Genomic DNA, 7287 nt, shown 5'->3' with positions numbered 1-7287 from the left:
GTGTCTGCTCAGGGCGACCAGGGACTTCCCCTCCTAACCTCGCTGCCCCCCACCCGCCCGCCACCATCAGGCCCGTGTTGCCAATGTCCACGACCAGGCCCCTTGGCCCCAGCTGTGTGGCCTGCACTGCCCTGTGCATGTAGCATGTGTGACCACGTGGCTGACCACAGGGATACTCACAGCCACAAACACACACACACACACACACACACACAGACGCACCCAAGCTCACACAGCTGCGCCTTACACTCCGACCTGGAGACACCCATCCCCTACAGACACCCCTGTGTCCACACCTCTGGACACACGCCACACATGTGGCCCCAGGCCTCTATGTGCCCCTGGGTATGTCCTCCTGTAGCCACGCGTAAATCTGTGGACACACCCCCCCGAACCCCACATCCTTACGCATTTATACACACACGGTTCCACACGCTTGTGCTCACACCTGGCACGCCCTCTCCCTGTGCTTCCACACCTACCCACACACCTACACAGAGCCCATACGCACACTTCCCTCTCCCTGGCCAGGCGCCTCGTCGCAGCTCTGGTTCGTGCTGCCCAGCGCCGTGGCCTTCCCCGAGCTCATGGACCACATGGGCAGCAAGGGCCCCTTCTGGTTCCTGAACCTAGTCTTGTTGGCCTCCCCATCCTGGGCCCGGCCAACCAAACCCGCTGCAGACCTTCACAGCGACCACGCCTGCCCACCACTGTCGCCCACCCCCCCAACACCTCCACGGGGCCCTTGGTGTTCTCTAAGGGCCCGGATGGGAAGCCCGAGACCTGCCTCCGTTTCACATATCCGCCCAACGCCAGCCTGCCCAACGACACCCAAGGGGGTCACCGAGCCATGCGTGGACGACTGGGCCTACGACCCCAGCACCACGGACTCCATTGTCACTGAGGCATGTCCACGGGCGACCCTCCTTCCTCCACCCACAGCGCGCAACCCACACCTGCCATGCTCAGGGACGGGAGAACAGGCGAGGCTCTAGTCAGGGCACTGGGAGGACAGGGCGCTGGGCAGGCAGAGAGGAAGGACCTGGGTGCCGAAGCACGCGAACCAAAAAGTGTCGTTTCTTCACATTCAGAGTGCAAGCATCTCTCCAACAGGCAGCCCCTTCTGTGGCAGGGACAGCACTAAGGTCTGAGGATACAAAACTGCCCTGTGCCTGCTACCAAAGGGTCCGCAGCCCTGTGGGGTAACATCAGTTAATCAAAGTAGCACCGAAAGACATTACAACTTCAAAGGACTTAGAGCTGTGACCTCAGACTATGGTCCGGTCCCTTAGGGCTGGGTGTGGGGACCAGGGGACAGGCCCTGGAGAAAGCTTCCCTGAGGAAGTGACTTTGAAGCTAAGAATGTCCAGCAAGAGTTAGCCAGGCAGCGAGGGACTGGAGGAAAATCGCATCTTGTGCAAAGGTCCCAAGATGGGAGGGAGTGTGGGGGAGGGAGCGGACCGTGCGGAAGGTTGAAAATGCCTGAGCAGACCCCCAAATCATCTCATCTGCTCCCAGTTACTGCCATTCATCCAGCCCTTTACTTATTCCCTGAGTCTTCCCCCTGCCACCTGCTGGAATCACAGAAGAAAATCAGGCTCTCGAATGAACTGCCGGGCCAGCCGGGAGACCATGGAAGGAAGAAAGGAGGAGGGAGAAACGGGAAACGAGATCCTTTATTGAGGATCTACAAACAGGCAGGCTTTGCAGGCATTGTGATTTTCACCATGATGTTCTGTTGAAGGTGATTTTTTTTAATGTTTATTTCTTTTTTGGGGGGGGCGGGGAGAGGGGCAGAAAGAGAGGGGGACAGAGGAGAGAGCCCCATGCGGGGCTCAAACTCACAATAGGTGAGATCAGGACCTGAGCCCAAGTCCGCTTTCCCGACTGAGCCACCCAGGTACTCCTTGTTGAAGGTGATTTTTACCTCCTTTTACAGATCAAAACAATGAAAACTCAGAGAAGGGGAGTGAAGGTCCAGTATCACACAACTGGTCAGTTTTAGAACCGGAATTTAAAGCTAACACCCATAAGAGGCACAGGGGGATACATGTTTATGGCAGTTCAAAAGAGGGAGGAACCACAGGATTCTAGGGAGCCTTCCTGGAGGGCATAGCATCTGAACAATGAACAGAGACCAGTGTTTTCATTCTCCCCTCAGGGACCAGGAGCCCCTCAAGGGCAGGATGTTGCTTTTGCCTCATTAGGAGAGGTGCATTTCAAAGTCTTTACTCTGAGCCAGTCCTGCTGGAGGCGTGCTGTGTTGGGGGGGGGGGGGGGCGGGGATGAGAGAGTCTTGGAATCCCAGGAGACAGCGTTCTAGAGCGGGAAGTATTATGGTGTCTCCAGTTCACGTACAAGGAAACTCAAGCGCAGCCTGGTTCCACAACTTTCCCAGGATTGCATATGCTTAGGACTGGGCAGAGGTAGGATTTGAAGCCAAGACTATCTACGTTCATAGTCTGCATAACCGCTTTTCATGTGTTTCATGTGTTTCACATGAAAATTTACCGATATTTAAATATAGATAAATATTTATCTATAAAGCACTTAACTATGTGCCAGGCACTATTCTAAGTGCTTTATAAATATTAACACCTTTCACCTTGCCGACAACCCTATAAGGTAGTTAGTATTAGAACGGGAGAACTGACGCATGGGGGTTGCGGAGCTTGTTCAAGTTCGCACCACTGGGACGCGGAAAATTCAGGAATCTGAACGCCGGCGCCTGGCTCCAGAGCTGTGCGCCTACCTGTTACACTTGCCAACTCTCCTACCCCCTGGATTGTATTTCCTCCCTGTTGCCCTTGCTCTTGAAACGCTCATGAAACGCATCCGACATTTACTCACAACCACATGCGTGATGTTGAGGACACAGAGTCAAGGTGCACCTGCTCCCTGCTTGCCCTCCAGGAGCCCATCTGTAGTGAGGAGACAGACCCACCCCTCAAGGACCACTGACCATGACACGCAAGCTCCCTGACGCTGGGATTTCCAGCTGCTTTGCTGGATCCCCGGCAGCTAGAACAGGGACTGGCACAGAGGAGGCCTTCTGAAGTATTTGTGGAGTGAGTGGGTATGAGCTCTATGCACTCCGAGTGCTCTGGGAGCCCAGCATAGGAACATCTAATCAGCCCGGAGGGGGGCCCAACTGGAGTTAGCAGGTGTGCCCCAGGCCAAAGCACCAGTGGAATCAAATGCACAGTCACAGGAGTAGGATGAGAACAAAACATCCCTCGGGGAGAGACAGAGGAAGGCTGGAGGGACGAGCAATGGGGAATGGAGGTCACCAGATATGGGGCTGGAGAAGAGGAGGGCCTGGCTTGGATGCTAGACGAAAGTGTAGCGTCTGTCCCCAGACACTAGGGAGCCATCGAGTGGTGTTGAGCAGGAGAGTGGTACGCTCAGATCACCCTGTAAGAATGGTCACTCTGACGGCAGGGCAGGGAGTGGCTCGTGGAGAGTTTTAGTCCAGGGGCAGACAGACCCGTTAGCAGGTTGACACAGGGATCCAGGGAAAAGATGATAAACAGAAGGGACCATTGGAATAGACACCAGAGAGTTTGGGGAGTCAGAATCTGGAGAACTTGGAGACCGAATGGACGTGACGGTGAGAGATGGGGAGGAAGTCAAAGGTACCTCGATACCTGTAAAGAAGTTTCCAGATGTCCGGGTGACTTGCTGTACACCGGGTCCCTGGGAATTCAGAGAGGAGTGAGAGTCACCATCCACATCCTCCAGGGACACAGAACCTAGCTGGAGAGGTGACAGTCCTTCAGGGAGCCATAGATAACAATCATCAATTACTGTGTGCTCACCCCATGCCAGAAGCTTCTAAGAACTTTGCTCACATGCACTCATTTAATCCTTATAACGATGCTGAGGTTCGCATCTTTATTGTCCCGTTTTTACAGATGGGGAAACCAAGGGACAGGTCCCATATTTCATAAATGGTGGAGCTGGGAGTCGAACCCGGGCAGGCAGGCTCCTTAGGACTGCATGAGCCCACCCACAATCTCTGTGTCCGTTGTGGCCCCAGGAGGCTGTTGTTCACAGATCCAACTTTCCCCCAGGATGGGGAAGGTGTTTTTCTAACCCATCTTTACCGGTACCAGGCTAGGCACATAATAAGTGCTTAGATAATGCTGAATGAAAGCCATGCCCCGTCAGAGCCTGGCAGGAGTGACTCAGACATTGCTTCCTCCCCAGGGTGCACCTCAGACTCCAGGGAGCCTGGCCAGGAGCAAAGGTTGCAGGTCTTGTACCTGGTCAAGCATCACTTCACCAGTGTGGGCTGGCCAAGTTCCCAGACTCCATTCCAGCACCTGGGGGCATGGGAATCTGCGTCCCAGCAAACACGGGGTTCACCAGCCCTCAAGGTACCGTACCCTTTTCCGGGTCAGGTGTGGCTCATGCCTGGCTCCCTGAATTCTCAGCTGTGAGAGCCCAGAGAGGGGGTCCCTGCCCAGCCAGGCAAGTGTCAGTGGCCAGACCCAGCCAGACAGTAACACGAACACAGCAATTTTTCTGATCGTGGCAAATTCATGCTCCACCTGCCTGGGGCGGGGTGGAGCGGGATTCAGGTCCCCATGCGGCAGAGGTAAAGCGATGGCTGAGCCTCACCTTACAGGTGGGTCTCCAGAGGGGAGGCAGGGTCTGCAGGTGCCGCCCCGCCCCCACCCCAGCAGCCGGTGGTCAGAAAGGCAGAGCATCTGGCAACCGCCTCAGTCCACGTGACCCCTAGTTAGCTTCTGCAAGGGGCCCTTCCGGCAGATGGACAGCATGTGATCGTGAGCCAGGATCCAGCAACAGAGTTCACATCCTCACTCTGCCCTTCACTAGGAATGTCATGAGGCCAGAAGTCTTGGTTTCCTCATCCGTAAAAGGGAGGAAAAGAGCCAAGTGTGACCATTCAAGGAAAGCATTAGCACAGGGCACAGCCCCTGGGGAGCCTTCAGCTAATGTCAGTGGCTGCTGTGGCTGCTGTTGTCACAGTTATGGTGAATAGACCGGCCCTGAGGGACGTCTGGGCGGCTCAGTGGGTCAAGCGTCTGACTCTTGATTTTGACTCAGGTCATGATCTCAGTTTCGTGAGTTGGAGCCCCGCGTCGGGCTCTGTGCTGACAGTGCCTGTTTGGGATTCTCTCTCTCTCTCTCTCTCTCTCTCTGTCCCTCCCCCCACTCATATGCTCTGTCTCTTTCAAAATAAATAAATAAACTTAAAAAAAATAGACATGTCCTGAGAACTAAGAGGGTTGTCCCCAGCAGAAGAATAGGGGGACCCCCAGTAACAGGGGAGTCAGCTGTCACGGCTCTTCCCAGCTCACCTGGGCCCTATGGCTTTGCCACACTCCCCCCTGCTTCCACCTAGCCCTCCTCTCATGGGAACGGCAAGCCTGAATGCAGGTCCCACCTCCACCCCCCCAGAGCCAGTGACCTGGGGAGTCGGCTCCCCTCTCCACCTCAGCTGTAGGACAGTATAATAAGGAGCTTCCCCCCTTCCCCACCCCCAGAGAAGGCACAGAGGGCGGGTGACAGTGACGTGAGAGAGCACAGCACAGGGTCCAGGGTCCAGGGAAGTTCCCCTCCCCCTCTGATCCCCTAAGCTTTCCTGGCAGGGGTGACCACACATTCCTTTCTCTGAGTTCAGCAGAGACAAGGCTGGAATTTTTCAGAAAGAGCTTTACTAGGACATTAAGAGGAAACAATGGCCTTTCTTTCAAGTCTGGAGAGTGTGGGGAGCATGGATTGAGGGCTCCGAGACGGCCCCCAGCCATAGCCCACAGCTCCCACATCACTGAATCTCAGCCCTGTGGGTGCCCAGCTCACCCGTCTGAGGGTCCTAAAACCCACCCTGCAGCCCTTAGAGGCCCGAGTTGGCTTGGACGAACAGGCCCTTTCCCCCCCCAGACCCCTGTGATTCCCCTCTGGGCCTTGAACTTTCCTGTTCTGTGCCTAGGGCCTGAACGACTGACAACATTTCTAGAATAAGGAAATGATGGCAAATACAAAAGCAGAGAGGAACACACAACAAGGAGCTGTTACAGAATCCTTGTTACGCAATAGCGTAACCCGACTAAAGCTGCAGACCCCACGTGGCCCAGCCTACGTCTGGAGTCCTAGTGGAAGGAGCAATAAATCACACTCTCTCAACACCTTGAAGTACAATCGAATCTTCAGCTATAGGTTTTCTTTTTTTTTTTTTTTAATTTTTTTTCAACGTTTATTTATTTTGGGGACAGAGAGAGACAGAGCATGAACGGGGGAGGGGCAGAGAGACAGGGAGACACAGAATCGGAAACAGGCTCCAGGCTCTGAGCCATCAGCCCAGAGCCCGACGCGGGGCTCGAACTCACGGACCGCGAGATCGTGACCTGGCTGAAGTCGGACGCTTAACCGACTGCGCCACCCAGGCGCCCCGCTATAGGTTTTCTTAACAAGGCCTCCTCAAGGGTTTTGCACAGCTCACCACACAGAAGCATGCCAAAAATGTCTCTAAGTATCTTTCCTTTCCCCCCACCCCCAAATTCCAGAATGCCTTTATTTATTTTTTTTTCTTTTCAGATTTTTATTTAAATTCTAGTTAGTTAAGTGCAGTGTTGGTTTCAGGAGTAGAATTCAACGATTCGTCAGTTACATACACAACCCAGTGCTCATCATTACAAATGCCCTCCTTAATGCCCATCCAGGATGCCTTTAAAAATCGCTCCAATTCTTAGGGCACCTGGGTGGCCCAGTTGGTTAAGTGCCCGACTTCAGCTGGGGTCATGATCTTGCCGTTCATGAGTTCAAGTCCCGCGTCAGGTTCTGTGCTGACAGAGCCTGGAGCCTGCTTCAGATTCTGTGTCTCCCTCTCTCTCTGCCCCTCTCCCATTCGTGCTGTCTCTCTCAAAAACAAACATCAGAAAACTTTGTGTTTTAATCTCTCCAATTCTCTCTGTTTCTGGTTCTCTCACTGCCATGCTCTTCCACTCCCAATCTCCCTCCTATCACCACCCATCAAGCCCACAGGTGTTTCAAACATACAAGAAGAATCACACAGTGTATCTGTTTCCTAGAATTTCTATAATGGAGACTAGAATTTCCAAAATCAAGGTGCAGGGATGCCCTCTCCCAAGGCTCTAGGAAGGAATACTTTCTTGCCTCTTCCAGTTTCTGGTGGCTGACCGTGATCCTTGGCTTACACGTGCGTCACTCCAGTCTCTGCCACCATGGTCACATGATGTTCTCCCTACGTGTCTGTATCTTCTCTTTTTACAAGAACGCCAGTCCTGTTGGGTTAAGGGC

Source organism: Leopardus geoffroyi, chromosome D1 (assembly GCF_018350155.1).
Source record: "Leopardus geoffroyi isolate Oge1 chromosome D1, O.geoffroyi_Oge1_pat1.0, whole genome shotgun sequence".
Lineage (NCBI taxonomy): Eukaryota > Metazoa > Chordata > Mammalia > Carnivora > Felidae > Leopardus > Leopardus geoffroyi.
The sequence above is the reverse complement of the archived record's forward strand: the minus strand, read 5'-3'. Positions refer to the sequence as shown.